Source organism: Plutella xylostella, chromosome 20 (assembly GCF_932276165.1).
Source record: "Plutella xylostella chromosome 20, ilPluXylo3.1, whole genome shotgun sequence".
NCBI lineage: Eukaryota > Metazoa > Arthropoda > Insecta > Lepidoptera > Plutellidae > Plutella > Plutella xylostella.
The window spans coordinates 4088667-4105968 of record NC_064000.1 but is presented as its reverse complement, the minus strand read 5'-3'; positions in this window follow the sequence as shown (position 1 = coordinate 4105968).

The following is a 17302-nucleotide window of genomic DNA, read 5'->3' as shown; positions in this document are numbered from 1 at the left end:
AGAAAAGAATCTTTAAAATGTAGTCGCAATGGAACGTAAACATTCATACAGGAAGAATGGAACGTCAAGTGAAGTAATGTTTATGCCAAGTACTCTGTGATTTACGTCATAAATGTCTAGGTTGGATCTCAGTATAATGATAAAAATTGACAAACCAGAGCAGAAAAATTGAAATGATAAAAAAATGTGTCATGTCAACAACTAAACGTCAACGTCAACACCATGTCAACACTTGAACAACACAACAACACAAGACGAACAACGTGAATAATAATTTGATAATAATATGTTAGGTATATCAAGTTATATGTTTACGTTTAAATAAATACGGGACGTGCAACGTACATAATAAATATAATGATTTTATTAATATTATCGACTAGATCAGGCTACTACTTTCATCATGCAATAATGTTATACTTATCCAACTTCTGAAGTTTTAAATTCCCATTCCGTAACAGGGATCTGCTATGCCATTTCGAAATGCTATATGTAAAGGTTCTACTATATGGGTATGCATTTGGCGAGTAATGTAATTAAATAAAATATACTGTTTAAAAGATCATTGTTTTATTTACATAACATAATTTGCCTGGAATCAACTTTAGGAATTTTATGTTCCTATTACCTACTCTATTCTATTCTCTGTTGGGGTGTAAGTACCTGCACCTGGCTCTCTAGATGTGCTAAATGCTGTGGTGTTCTGCCCGTGGACTTAAAATTTAAATACGTGCTTCTCAAAGAACAATTTTTTAACCAGGAAATCCAAAAGCCCATATCCCACAAAATCTTTACTCGAAAAATTGCCAATAACTTTCTCAAAATACCCAAACACAACAATTACTATGGAAAACGCATAACTGCGCAGCAAGTACCTATCATAATAAATAGTATTCCAAACGAAATCCGGAAAAAAATTACTCCCTTAAATATAAAAATAAAGTTAAAAGAGTTTTTCCTACAATCATTAGAAAATAATTAGCACCCTGTATATGTCGTCAATGTGATAAATTTTACAATGTCGGTAGTTTCTTTAGTGTGATCGCCCGTCCTGCAAGTGTAATTAAAAACCACTCTTATTACTATTCTATCAAGAGCTATGAAGAAATGAATAGTGTTATCTGCCGGCCGGCACGGTCTCGCTCGCTGTATTTTTTTGTGATCGTATGTTAATGTGCTAGAATATTTTTGCTTATATGGCTTATACCTACTTATATTGTATGACTACGTTAATCATTACTTAAAAATAACTTGTATGGTAGATTAAAATCGCATCACACACAAACCTTTGAAGGCTTATGTGGTGTTGTATACTGTTAATTATATGTACCAATATGTGTTTGTTAATAAATAAATAAAAAAAAAATAAAAAAAATAAAATCTAGATAGGTATGCAGGTTTCCTTCACTGTAAGTGTGATGGTATACATTTTAATTAAATTCAAAGAACACATTGGTACATGTCAGCGTCGGGATTCGAACTGCAGAACGCAGTTGCTCTTCTCATATTTGAGTTAGGTATTTATCATCCTATGGTTCATAGAAAATATTGTCAGGATTTTGCGTGTTCTTGTTCTGCTGCTTCTGCAGGTTCCTGATGAAGAAGTGGTACGGGAGCCTGCCGGGGAGGTGGAACAGGAACCGGGTCTGGTTCTCCCCTTTGTCACATTTGTTCTATATCTTCAGCAGTTTCAGCGGTATTCAAAATATTAAATAATTAGGTTAGGTAATGGAAAATGAAATAACAACTACTATGACAAGATTGACAAGCAAGATTCAGTGTTATTAGATTTAAATATTCATAAAATATCGATTATAGTGAATCGAATAAAGAGAAAAAGAAAATGGTTTACTATGGATAAAAGTCTTCAAGACTTAAATATAATGATATTTTATAAACCAAATGTACTAGTTTTGGCACAAATAGTACCAGAACATGTAATTTATTGATAAATTAAATATCTTTTGTATTTAAGAATGTATCGATATTTCTATTCGATTACTTTTTGCTCGGATTTGCTGGTAATATTCCGAGGTCTGGCACCACTGTTGTTACGTTCCGTTCTCTATATGTTTGTTTTTACGTTCCATTATCCTTATATTCTTCATTTATCATTTTTTCTTTTCCCCCGACTTCTAAAAATATTGTAATTACTGAAAATACCTTATCTACACTGTATAAATAAATGGTGAAAACATGGTTCTGAAACGCTCCAAAAAAAAGGCGGTACGCCCACTGCCGTTCTCCTTTGTGGAGTCACCTTTAACGTAACCCACTTCCATGATGTTGAATTATTATAGTTATTCTTTAAGAATGTGGAATGAAATTAAGCCAGTTTACACGTTTGTAGTACCAAGTTGACATTGACAGCTGACACTTTTGTTTACTAGCGTAATGACGTCATTAGCATGGCGGTGACATTTCGTAGTGTTCAGAAACAGATAAAAAAAAACCTAAAAACTTTAAACTGCAGTAAAAAATATATTTATGTACCTTACGAAGTGAAACTAACATTTCCCGATTGCTTTTCCTCTAAACAATCATTGTAATACACTTTTAATTTTTTTCTCATCTAGACTAAAATACCCTATTAAGTAATTACTCAGGGTAGAACTACAAGAACATGTTTTTTCTATCCATATTTACAATAATAATATACCTACTATATCTTGAAAGGTTAAAAACGATATTAAGTAGAATAAAAAGAAAAATAAGTACGGTAAGCTACGCGTCTCGCATCTCTAGTCCTCACTCAATTTATTTTGTGGCTTCTGTAGCGGCCTAATTTGCGTACTGAATTTGTCCTATAATTTTGGTGTTTAAAATAAGGAACAACCGCTTTGGAATACTGATATAACGTATATTGATTAAATAAGTTAGTTACAATTTACAATATTCGAGGAATTAGGGTAGGGAACAATTCAACCAATCACAGTGATAATGCTTCACGCCATCTGTTTAGGCACGTAAAGTTCAGTTTTGTTTAACGAGGATTGATGAAATAGAAATACGTCTTATAGGTGTCACTCTTTATTTGCTACTGAATTTGCTTATTACTTGGTACAGTTAAAAGGTGTTCGACATTCCGCCCACCAAAACGAAATGTTTTCCACAAAATTTCTACGATATTAATGGATTTGTTTTTACGTTCCATTATCCTTAGATTTAAATATTCTTCATTTATCATTTTTTCTTTTCCCCCGACTTCTAAAAATATTGTAATTACTGAAAATACCTTATCTACACTGTATTAATAAATGGTAAAAACATGGTTCTGAAACGCTCCAAAAAAAAGGCGGTACGCCCACTGCCGTTCTCCTTTGTTGGCTTTTGTCGAGGAATTTGAAATCGACACAATTTAAAGCCGACATAATTTTTCGTTTCATGAATGGTTTATAGGCATTTATCTGAAGGTAGAATTAATAATTATGGCCATTGTTTCTGTAGCCTGTATCGCATTTGTATTAATGTAGTACAATTAATCATCATTATTATACTTTTTAAAACTTGTGAATATGATTGTGTATGGATTCATGTGTTACGGTTAAAAACGCCTTTTGACAGTCTAGACACTTATTATGTCTGAGTTTCTTAAAAATAAACCCACACACATATCCACAAGCTTGACCTTCAGACGTCGACAGCTCCACTGCTTCGACTGCATCAGCTAAAGCCACCTCAATTCTTTCACTACCTTCCATTTCGGCGGCATCAGAAGCTGTGACAGTGGCGGTAGATGTTAAAAAACTTGTCAAATTGTAACGTTTGGTCAAAGTCTCGTTTCGCCGAAAATCGTATGGCATTAATCTCGTTTAGTAAAAAGTTATTTCGCATAATCTTTTTTAGCCTAATATTGATATGGACAAATCTTGAATAGCCTAATAATGCTATGGCACAGGTTATACAAAGTAATACCTACATAGCTCAAACTAGTGCCTAGATCAAAAAATATATGTGGGAGACGCTCCGCTCCGCTTCACTGCGCTCCGCCTTGTTTTTGGGGAACATGTGCACTTAACACGCTCCTCCTCGCTTTGCTCGTCGTCGCACCTATCTTTAGGTTTCGATCCCATGGGATTTAATGGCGTTTGTAATCGTTAAAATATTCATTCGATATCGTGATTTTCGGAATGTAGGTAAATTTGTACATTTACTATAATAAATTTTTTGACATAATATTAGGAGAAATAAAATTATACCTACACTAAAATAAATTTGAGCAAACGATACTATATGATTAAACGAACTTACCTAAATGAAGTTCGATCAATATTATTTATGAGTGGTTTCATTTGAAGATATAAATAACTGTGTAGTACTTTGACCTGTTGGGCAACAATCGCACGTTTTAAATTCACTCGATTCTAATTCGATAACTACTTTTTTCCCATCACTACTACTTCCTACCCCCTGACCGCCCAGCTTGCTGTCCTCATTCTTTTAAAGTAAGTATATAACCTGAAATCGCGTGTCTGATTCAAAACTTTGAATGGGTTTTGGGTGGGAGGGTATTTATATCTTCAAATGAAACCACTCATATAATATTGATCGAACTTCATTTAGGTAAGTTCGTTTAATCATATATTATATTTCGTGGTTTCATTATCGATATAAATAACTGTGTAGATGTTCAGAGCCAAAGTTTTGATTCAGGTCATTTGTTAATAACTGCTAGTTTATTGCTAATGAAACACGAGATTCTAATTCATAATCACAATGTATTTATTTTTATAAATCACATAATAATCATCGGAGGTAGGCACATACGTACATAAATCAAATATTTACAATACACCCTGAGGTAGGTAATAGTAAGTTCTTAATTACTAAAATTTTAGTTTTAGTTACTAGGTACGGTGGCCTGCGCCTAAAAGTATACAGGCGGAGTTTTTAAAATAGCGATCTCAAGCTCACATGCTGTTCAAGCACATCCACATAAACACCACTGCTACGCACATCACACACAACACGTCCCCGGATTTGTAACAGATGTATCTGGTCCCTTCATCATCAGGGATCGCTATTTTAAAAACTCCGCCTTATACTTTTAGGCGCAGGCCACCGTACATAATATATTTATATTATATAATATTATATTAGTGCAAATTGAAACAGATATCAATCGTGATTAACTGGAACTATTATTGGGAATACAAACAGCTTTGGCAAAGTTGCTTTGTTCAAGCAGTGGTCGTTTATAATCTTTTGCAAAGGTGGAGGAGGACGCAGTCCAGCCAGCTGTTTTCCTGATGAGATCGAGAGAGAGGCCAGCGGAGTGCGCGGCGGACGTGGCGGCGTGGCGCGCGCTGTGCGCGCTGAACACCGCCGCGTCCACCCCGCTCTCCTGCAACACTTGCTTGATCCACCTGCTTATTGACTGTGCTGTGGCGTTCCTATGAGGGCGCTTCACAGTTATTAAGAGGTGGTCTGAACTTGTTGATCTCAGTTCCTTTGTGAAGGATATGTAATCAACAAGTGTCGTCGCTGGACAGATATCGAGATTATCATTAAAATATGGAAGGTACAGCACTGGTTGGTCGCGTCCTGGTCCTGATGTTTTAATTAAATCAACAATATTAATTTTAACACCGCTATCACTGATTATAATGTTACTCAACTTAATCAACGAAAATGTTTGTACCCTGTGAGCCGTACAAAGAGCTAATAAGCTTACTAATTTCTTAGTTAACTTCTCTAACGAAAGTTCTGTATGTGGAGTCCACTTGGATATGTGACTCAAGACTATTTGCGGATCCCAAGTGTTCGCATATTTTGGTAAGGAAGGTCTAGACCTAAATACACCTTTAATCAGTCTTTTTATAGATTTATCTTGGGAAATATCATTTCCTAGTAACAGAGACAATGCTGACCGAAAAGAGTTGATAGTGCCATAGGATGCACCGTTGTTATATTGATCAGTGAGAAATTTAATTATAATTGATCTCGAAGAATCAAATTTTTCATGATTATTTGTGTAACAGTATTGCCACCATTGATTAAAACAAACGCTATATTGTTTTAATGTGCTTTTTGACAAAGAAGCTATCATTAGGTCGATGGCCTCCGGTGGGCATCCGCGGCGAGAGAACGCGAGCCGGAGAGCAGCGCCGCCCCCAGGGTAAGTGTCTGGTGCAGTGGGTGGCGCCGTCTGAAACGGGATGATAGCAGACTTGGGTTTGGATGCAAAATTACTATTTCAGACACTAAAATGTCCATTAATTTGGGATACCATTTGGGAAAATTTAAGGACACAGGAAAAGTGACTAGTATTAAATAGTAGTTGTCTATCGCATAGGTTAAATTTTCTTTTACAAGATTTTGATACCTATTTCTTCACACACTTACCCCCTTACGCACTAACATTAATCACTAACGATTGCAAACTCAAAACCAAACCAAACAATACGAGTAATGTATGTAGTTATAACTTAATGCCTTTCAAATCTTTCTTAAATCGATTTCGTAAATATTCATTGACACTCAGCTTCTGTATCGGTCCATGTTTTTCAAGGTTCCAAATGCTTAGCACCGTTTCTAAAATTTATTAAAATTCAATCCACTGACAATTAATATTTCTACCGAGATTGAATGCGCTGGAAACGTAGAGTGTATTCGTTGTGATGACCCATATTCAATCAAATCACTACTTTCTACAGATTCTGCATCTTTGGCTTCCACAATGCATGTTCTATGTGCCAATATACGAAGTATCAATCAAAACCTTGATTCACTTCTTGTTTTTATGTCAAAGCTGGACTTAGTTTTGGATGTTGTGGTTTTAACTGAATGTTGGGTCGACCAAGATTCAGTAATCCCTAATATAAATAATTTTAAATCGTTCAGTACCACCAAATCTTATAATCAAAATGATGGTGTCATTATCTATATAAATGATAGAATTAGTAATTATAATATCCATGAGCCAGTTGTTTCTAATGGCAACTGCTTAGTACTTAACTTAAATAATGATACAACAATTGTTGGTTTATACAGACCTTCCCAGTTTAAAAATTCAGCATGTAAATCACAATTCATTGATTCCCTAGATTCCATGCTTTATAAAATAAAAACGTCTAATATAATTTTAACAGGTGATCTCAACTTCGATATTTTACCGGAAAATTTGTCAGGACATGCCGAAGATTATGTCACTATGTTGGCTTCCCATGGATTAAGACAAGGTATAAATAGGCCCACCAGACTCAAGGCCTGTCTCGATCATTTTATGCTTCGAACCAACAAACAAGCTAAAACTATAGTTTTTGATGAGATTACAGATCATTGTCCTGTACTTCTTCATTTAAACAGTAGTAACTATAAAAAACCGGACATTAGACATGAAAAAATAAAATTGAACATAAAAAATATTGAAGAATCACTTAAAGCTATTAACTGGACTGACTACTATAATAATACTTCTGTTGATGAAGTAGCGAATTCGTTGATATCAAACATTCAAAATAGCGTAAACTCCAATATCACCTGTACAAAAATTGCTAACAGAAAAAAACCTTTAAAACCATGGATAACTATAGGGATAATAAAATCTATTCGTAAAAGGGATAAATTACACTTAAAAATTAAGAAAAACAAATCTAATGAAGAACTTAAAACACAATATTTAATATACAGGAATACATGCAATAAAATAATAAAAACCTTGAAGCGCAAATACTACCAAAAGGAACTTGAAAAAAATACCGGAAATTCAAAAGAAACTTGGAAAATTGTTAAAGAACTTTGTAATTTAGCCAAAGATAAAACTTGCTCCACTGAATTGCTTTCAATTAAAGCCACAGAAAAAGACTCTCTTAATACCGTAAATCAGTACTTTACCTCAATCGGCCATGACCTTGCGACTGAAACACTTAATAAAATCAATAAAAATGAAAGTTCACTAGCCAATAAAACTACCTTAATTAATCCACCTCAAACCTCTATGTTTTTCTCACCTACCGATCCAGATGAAGTACGAAGGGTGATATCATCAATGAAATCTAAAAATTCCACTGGATGGGATAAAATATCATCACAGCTCATTAAAACACTCGTCCATGTACTAGCGAGTCCCATTGCACATTTATGTAATCTGAGCTTAGCCAACGGTAAATTCCCTGAAAATTTTAAACTCGCCGTAGTTATTCCAATTTTTAAGGCTGGTGACAAACTATCTCCTGGCAACTATAGACCCATATCACTTCTATCAACTTTATCTAAAATTTTAGAAACGATAGTAAACAAACGGCTAATTTTGTACTTAGAAGATAATAAATATCTATCAACCAACCAATATGGGTTTAGATCAGGTCGTTCTACTGAAGATGCAGTCTTAAAATTAACAACTGAAATAACAAAGCACCTGGATAAAGGCAAGAAATGCACCGGTGTCTTTCTAGATCTCCAAAAGGCTTTTGATACTGTATCAATACCGATTCTGCTCAAACGTCTGGAAACTCTTGGTTTAAGAGGCCCAGTACAAGATTGGTTCAGGAGTTATCTCTATCAACGTAGACAATTTGTCCACCTTGGTGGCACTTCGAGTGATGAAGAATTTTGTTCCTACGGAGTGCCACAAGGTAGCACGTTAGGACCGACTCTCTTTTTAGCTTATATAAATCAGCTAGCTGAACTGGATATCTCAGGTGCTGAAATTACTATGTTTGCGGATGATACAGTACTGTTATTTAATGGCCCATCCTGGGAAAGTCTTCAACAAACCACTGAAAATGGTTTGCGTAGGGTAACATGAAATGTAGGCGTTTCAGGAGAGAAATGAAAGTCAGTAGCTCTTGATCTAAACTGATTTATTACCGAAATGGGTTTGGTATTTAAAGAACAACTATGGAATGTGCTGTGACGAAAGCATGTTAATAAGGTCTAGTTTTGCTATCTATAAAGTAAAAGGTATTTAGGTTGTGACGTACGATGTTTAGAGATTGCATTACACACGCCACACCACCCCCCTAATTTTGAGAAAAACAAAATTATATTGTGAATATTGTTTGACAGTTACAATAAAAATTATAAGTTTTATAACCATACATAATATTTGATTACATAGTCTTAAATCTATAGGTTACATATTGAACTATAACTAATTGGGGATTACATGATTTTGTTTGATTACAATAATTCAGTTACATAATGATAACATTAAAAATGTTGTTTTCTATGCTATGATTACATTTCAGAGTAATATTTATTTTCTAATAATTAATATAATTAAACAAGCATAATAACAATATTAATTATACATATCTAAGTATCTCTTATTTTTGGATATTATTAAGTTCATTTATTATAAATTACAATCTTAATTTTTAGTTTACTTGGCCCTCAACCTGATGTCTTACTCCAAATATGGTTTATGTTTTGATTTAGCTTCACAACAGACCAGAGGTAGTGTTTCTGGTAAGTAAATATGTTACGTTGGAATTTATTGGTTCCTATTACAAATTGATCTTTTATAATATGCATTTATCCCGTTGGCTTATTCACTCTCAATCATCTCGCCATAACGTTTGTTTATACGCCGACAAATTAATAAAAAGAAAAAAAATGTTCCCGTACGAAATTCTGCTGAATATTATTGCCGTGGTGGACCGGTTCGCTTATAATTATGGGGTGCAGCCGTTTTACTCGCGTGTCCTGTATGAGGGCGAGCGGGTAATTTATTTGACATGCCTTGACGCACCAGTCGGGCATTTCCTGATGGACCCGGGAAGCATGTCGACGGACAAGTGCATCACACTTTTTACGGAGCTGGAAATTACTCTTCCGGATGGTCGGTCGCTCTGGATGGATTTTGATTTGTCGCCGAGCAAACTATTTTGGTGGATTAAGTGGGAGGACCGTGGTCCAATCTTTGACGAAGTGATGATGTGATGTGTGAGGCTTGTGATGCAAGGGCCTCAGTAACGTTGTGAGTAGGTTAATTTGCGTTTTTTTTTTTTTTTTTATAAGATTGTAATTTCATGCTAAACTTTTTTTTTTTTTATTTTTTATTTTTTTTTGTATTAATATTTTCATTTAACCATTAAATAATAGAATAGTGTAACGAAAAGATTAGTTCCCATAGTGAAAACTAGATGGCGCTGGTGTAACGTTTCTACATCGCGGTATGGTTTCGTTTACGAATTAACTTATATGGGCCGAAGAACATTTTGTCTATATCGAGCTTCACTTAGGTACTCACTCTTCTATAGTTATTTTGCGCACGGATTTGCTTCCTCTGTTGGAACGTTTTCGGGCCAGGTACCTATACAATAGTGCAGTCTAACTTGCACAGACGAGCGCATCGCCTCGGCGGTCCCTTCTGGGCGGTTCTAATAGGTATCCGCGTCATAACTTTGTCATTACTCTTATCATTCAGTAATTGAATATAGTTCATAGTATCCGTATCCACCGTCTTTCATTGCTCCCGAAGCCACCCCGTTACAAACTGGCGCACAACGTGAGGGCTGAAAAAGCAACATACGTAACGAAGTCTGGAAGGGTAGCGACCACCGGTGGAACGACGACAAAAATGGCCACAGTAAATCTATCCACGGAGCAGTTCGAGAAACTGTTAACAACTCTCGCATCGAAGAGAGACGGCTCTTTCAACACATGTAGAGCTAACTTCAACGGATGTAGAGACTCTGGAAGGGTAGAGGCGTTCATATCGGCGATCGAGGTGTTTAAGAAGACAGAAAACATCTCCGATGACGATGCGTTTAATGAATTGAAGCGCCGACTAACCTCCGCTCCTGTTTTGAGGCAGGCCGACCTAACTAAACCCTACATCATAAAATCTGATGCTAGTTCCTATGCCATCGGAGCAGTTTTAGTACAGGGGGAGGGTGAAGACGAGCACCCCGTGGAGTATGCGAGCCGATTACTGACGTCTGCTGACAGGAATTATACTACCACCGAGCGAGAAGCATTGGCAGTAATTTGGGCTATCTCCAAATTTCGCGGCTACATAGAAGGAGTACCGACTATAGTGGTAACCGATCACCAAGCCCTCAAATGGTTGATGAACTTAAAGTCCCCGACGGGCCGACTTGCTCGATGGGCATTACAACTACAGGCTTTCGATATAACCATAAAATACACACCTGGCAGAACTAACGTAGTGGCTGACACGCTGTCACGACCCTGTTGCACACCTGATACAACTGCAGAATGCGGTATTTGCACGGTGAGCGTAGATATGCCTACCCGTAGCCCTGCCGACATCCGACTAGAGCAACTAAAGGACCCCGATGTCGCTAAGATCATAACTGTCCTGGAATCCAACGACGACGATGAAAACGCACGGTACTGGAGTAATAAAGGATACCTCATGCACAATAGGTTAGTGTACCGAAACTGTCCATATGTGGAAGCCGATGATGCGTTACTTGTCGTGCCATCTCACGAATGGGCCAATGTTCTGGCCACATATCACGATGATGCAAGAGCCGGACACTATGGGGTTGAGAAAACATTTCTCAGGATCTCACAAAGATATTTCTGGAAAGAAGTCGCGGAAGACCAAGGAAACAAACAGAACCATCTGCAAATGTAACCCAGAAGCGAGGACGGGGAAGACCTAGAAAGAACACGTCCAACTAAACTGTCCGCGCATCGGGACGATTTTCCGGACAGAGGGGGAGCCTGTAACGAAAAGATTAGTTCCCATAGTGAAAACTAGATGGCGCTGGTGTAACGTTTCTACATCGCGGTATGGTTTCGTTTACGAATTAACTTATATGGGCCGAAGAACATTTTGTTTATATCGAGCTTCACTTAGGTACTCACTCTTCTATAGTTATTTTGCGCACGGATTTGCTTCCTCTGTTGGAACGTTTTCGGGCCAGGTACCTATACAATAGTGCAGTCTAACTTGCACAGACGAGCGCATCGCCTCGGCGGTCCCTTCTGGGCGGTTCTAATAGGTATCCGCGTCATAACTTTGTCATTACTCTTATCATTCAGTAATTGAATATAGTTCATAGTATCCGTATCCACCGTCTTTCATTGCTCCCGAAGCCACCCCGTTACAATAGTAATTTTTTATTTTTTTAGGATTTTCTTCTTTTTTCCTTTTTTTTTTTTTTTGAATAAATATATTTTATTAAAATACTTTCTTATTGTTTTTTTTTTATTATTATTATTATTATTTATTTTAAGTTTAGATTTTTATAGGAGTGACTTTTATCTCTATTTTGTGCCTAAATGGTAGGGTATTGTTCTGTTTTTATGAAGTATATATTCTTTACCTAATATTAGTATTTTTACATTTACATCTAGATCCTCAATTACAGTATACGGTCCCGTATATATTGGGTCCATTTTCCCTCTATCTTCCTTTCTTACTAGTAATAAATCACCGACATTATAAGTTGTAGGATTAATTTTTTTGTCGTATATTGATTTCCTAACTTCTTTACTTTTAATTAAATTATTCCTTGCGTCTTCCTGTGATTTTTGCAGCCTGTACTTTAATTCAACTGGATAAGAGCTATAGTTATACACCGGGTCAACGGTTTGTATTATGTTTGTAGGTATACTGCATTTTTTCCCAAATACTAATTCAAACGGCGTGTACTTCGTGGACGTATGGACTGTTGTGTTATATGAGAAACACCAGTATTGGAGCCAGTCACTCCACTGATGTGCTTGGTTATTGGTTTGTATTCTAAGGAACGCTCCTAATGACTTATGTGAATTTTTTAAGGAACCCAGTGTTTCATGGTGGTAAGCCGTAGATTGTAATTGGTGAATATTTAGTATTTTACAAACATCTCTCATGGTGGATGAAATAAACTCGGAACCTCTATCGGTCCCGACCTCGCGGGGTATACCGTAGTGTAGTATGAAGTTATCGACAAATGCGCGGGCCACCGTTTCACTTTCCTTATTAAGGAGCGGATACGCTTCTACATATTTTGTGAGTTCGCATTGAAGTGTTAATATGTAACAGTAGCCATTCGCATCTTTCGTTAATGGTCCAACTAAGTCCAAAAATACTTTCTCAAATGCAGAAGTTGCGGTGCTTGTAATACACATTGGTTGTTTTGTATGAGTTTTATATTTTTGTTTTTGGCATTTATCGCAACTTGATACAAATTTGTGAATGTCTTGGTACATACCGGGCCAGTAATAATGTTGTTTTATATTATTTATCATTCTTTGGATACCCGCGTGACCGCTAGTTGGTAATAAATGGTAGTCATTTAATATAATGAATTTGTCATCTGTATTGTTTATTCTTTTGACGCCTCTCAATATACATAACCGAGGTCCTTTCCTCTCTTCACATTGACTAATGTATTGCATTAATGCTTTAATTATATCTTCATTTTCTTTGTTGCGTATTATACATAATTCTTGTATATGTAGTGTCTCACAAAAACTATCTAATTCCCTCACGAAGAAAGCTCGTTTCAGACATGATCTGGAATTAGGATTGACACACAAAACCTGCTTCTTAGGCGAATAAACAAAAATTTTATTTTGGCTATGTATTATATCTTGTTTTAATAAAGTTTTTTCATAATTTTTCTCATTAAATGTCAGTTCCGGTAAGTTTGTTGGTTTTCTAAGAATTTCTATAACTTTTGGCGGACTACCTAAATCACTATTAGGTACCCCTGAATCAAAAGTATTACCGTTAATCGGCTTTACGATTTTTTTTTGTTGAGCTCGTGTCATGACCGACATAACATGTTTATTTACGTTTTTTAATTCATCGATAGTTATTTCTATTCTTGATAATGCGTCCGCAGCGACGTTATTTTGTCCTTTTAAATAAGTTACGGTGAAATCGTATTCTTCGAGGCATAGCCTAAATTTAGTTAGTCTACTCGAGGGGTTATTCATGTTAAATAAATATACTAATGGGCGGTGGTCTGTCATAATTTTAAATTTTCTTCCAAATAAATAAGGTCTAAAATGTTTGACCGCCCACACGATAGCTAGCAACTCTTTTTCAATGGTTGGATAGTTTTTTTCAGCTTTATTAAGTGGTCGGCTTGCGTAGGCTACAGGTAATCCGTCATTATTTGATAACACACATCCGATCGCTATGTTTGAAGCGTCAGTATGAATAATAAATTCGTTTTTTTCAGAGAAATCGGGATATTGTAAAACGGGAGGACTCATAATTGCCGTTTTTAACTTTTCAAAAGCCATTTTACATTCATCACCCCAGACGAAGGGCGAATCCTTTTTTAACAATTTATTTAAAGGTATAGTTATTTCAGAGAAATTTTTTATGAATTTTCTATAGTAATTGGCAAAGGCTACGAATCGCCTGACGTCATCTGTTGTAGTAGGTACCGGGTAGTTTACAATTGCCGTCACCTTATTTGGATCTGGCTTGATTCCCTCTGATGTGACGACGTGACCTAAATATAATGTTTCTTTCTGCAAGAATTTGCACTTTAATGGGTTAAGTTTAAGGTTAACTTTTCTAAGTCGGGCGAAAACGTCCATTAGGTTCTTATTATGTTCATTTAGATTACGACCCATTATTATGACGTCATCAAGGTATACTATACATTTCAGATAGTTTAATCCGGACATAGCTATCGTTATAGCGCGACTAAATGCGCTAGGACTTGTCTTTAGCCCCATTGGTAACCGTTTCATTTGATAATGTCGATCAGCTATGAACGCTGTGTACTTCCGGCTTCCGGGTTCTAATTTGATTTGGTAATACGATTGATTTAAATCTAGGGTGCTGAAGTAGACAGAACCCGCTAAGGAGTCAAATATTTCGTTGACGTTTGGTAACGGAAATTTATCATTCTGTATGCACTCATTAACTTTTCGGTAGTCTATGACAAGGCGCCACTTTTTTTCACCGTTTGCATCGGCCTTTTTTGGAACTAACAATATCGGACTGGACCATTCCGACTGTGACTCTTCAATTATGTCATTTTCCAGCATTTCTTTTATTTGTTTTCCTATTTCGGTTTTTTGTGATTGTGGTAATCTGTACGGTTTGCTATAGACGGGCGATATATTAGGTTTTAAATGTATTTTTTGTTCGTATAAATTTGTGCACGTGAGTTCGTCTCCAGGTAAATGAAAAATATCCGCATATTTGGCGCAGATGTGCCCGATTGAATGTTTTTCTTCAGAGTTTAGGTAATTTAGTTTAAGTAAGTCGAACAATTGCTTAACTCGACTTCCTGTTTTTTCACACTTGTTAAAAGATAAACAGTGAAAATTGTTTAGAGGTACAATTTCCGGTGTGAAGTTTTTTAGGACAACTTCAGTTTCTTTTGTATTTAATATTTTTACCGAAAAAAATCCGTCGTTATTGCTTATTACCGTATTTGCGATAAAAATTCCCTCGCAGATTTCGTTTGATAAAACAACACTTTCCTCTAAAATATTAGTCGGAATTTTCACTACGGTCTCACAACGAGGTGCTAATTTGATTTCATTTGATTGTATATTGTTTTTTTTTATGGAGTATAACTGTAAGGGTAATGTTAGGGTGGTGTTTTTATCATTCAAGGTCAAACTGTTATTTTCGTAGTTCAATTGACATTTATATTTTACTAAGAAATCCTGTCCGATTATTCCATCAATATGGGACGGTAATTTATCGAAAACATAAAATTTGTGTCGGATTTTTGTTTTGTTCATTGTCTCAAGATTTAATTGAATATACCCATCTGAAATAATCTGTCCGCCTATACCGTTTATATATATAGTGTGAGGGGTTATGTGCTCACTAGTTTGTAACGCGATATTTTTTTTTATGGCGCTCAACGATGCGCCAGTATCTACTAGCCAAGTATATTTTGTTTTATTTATGAAAAATGTTACAGAGTTCATATTATCATAGGCTAAAATGTATTCGTTAGTCTCGAAAAAAATTGTTAATATTTAGTTCTTTTGATTCTTCAGTTGACTCCTCAGTTGACTCCTCGTTTGAGTCTTCACTGTTGTTATTATCTACCTGCTCTGCCATGTTTACTCGATGACTGGTTTTTCGTGTAGCTGATTTCGACCTCATATCTTTATTATCGCGGTAATTACGATTTGTATCGCGGTAGTTTCGATTACTATAATAACGCCCATTATTGTATTGCGTATTGAATCTAGGTACGCTGCTGTTCTCAAATTGCCTAGGTCGCGTATTCGTAAAATTCCTTTGCGTTGGTCTAAAATATCCTCGACGACCGTAAAATACTACTTCGGATGTTGATGTAGAGGGTGTCATCGTCGTTTGTTCATCTTTGGCTGCCTGGATGGCGTCTTTTAGACTTGTGTATCCGCGCGCTGCTATTATGGTACTTAATTTATCACTTCGTAAACCATCAGTGAATCTGGAAATTGCCTGTTTTTCATTTAATGGTTTTAATATTTTATACGCTTCAGAATTTCCGTTTGCTTGGGATATAGTGAGATTAACAAATAATTCTTCTAGTTCTCTGCCGTATTCCTCTATAGTTTTACCCCCTTGTTTAATCATTTGCATTTGTTTTTGTAAGGCTATATCGGATTTTTTTACTAAGAGATGTTTTTTCATTTCATCTAATAAACCCGTGACACTAGCATAACTTTGAGATAGTCTGAGTTTTGCACTATGTGTTAATCTAGTTTTTAGGATAAAATTAATTAAAATCTGATGATCAGTGTCTTTTATTAATGACGAATACATTTCTATTCCGTCAATCAGTTGTTCCGTTACGTGTTCTGAACCGTTCATAATGGGCAGCAGCGACGCTGCTGTCTTTATATCAAAGTCGTGTTTAGAAGACATGTTTTTATATTCTAAAATTTTTGTATATAAACTTTCAATATTTCGTATGAAGGGCTCAATTAATTCCCAAGTTTTTATTGAAATTTCCGAACGTTCTAATTTTTCTGTATAGCTTTTTATAATTAATTGATAATTTTCGTATAATAAATTAGCTTCAACATATTTTTGCTCACAATTAGGTTTTTGCCTACGGTTCGGGCCAAGTTTTCTTAAATATTCTTGAATAGCTTTAATTTTTTCATAAATATTTTGAATGTCACTCATTCGACACTATTACAAAATTAATTTAAAAGATAACAATTTACTTAAAGGTTACTTACAGTTTTTATTATTAGAGTCCATACCTTGACACCCTGTATACACAAGCACTGAATCGGAGTTGTTATGAAATTAGAACTTACACACGGTGACGCACACACAGAGCGGTAGCTTGGCGCTCAATTTTTTTTGTAAGACACTGATTCACTTTTTTCCACATGAAGTACAGGAACAGTATAATAGCCATGATAAAAACTGCTGACGTCATGACCGTAACCGACCTTTCAAGCTGCG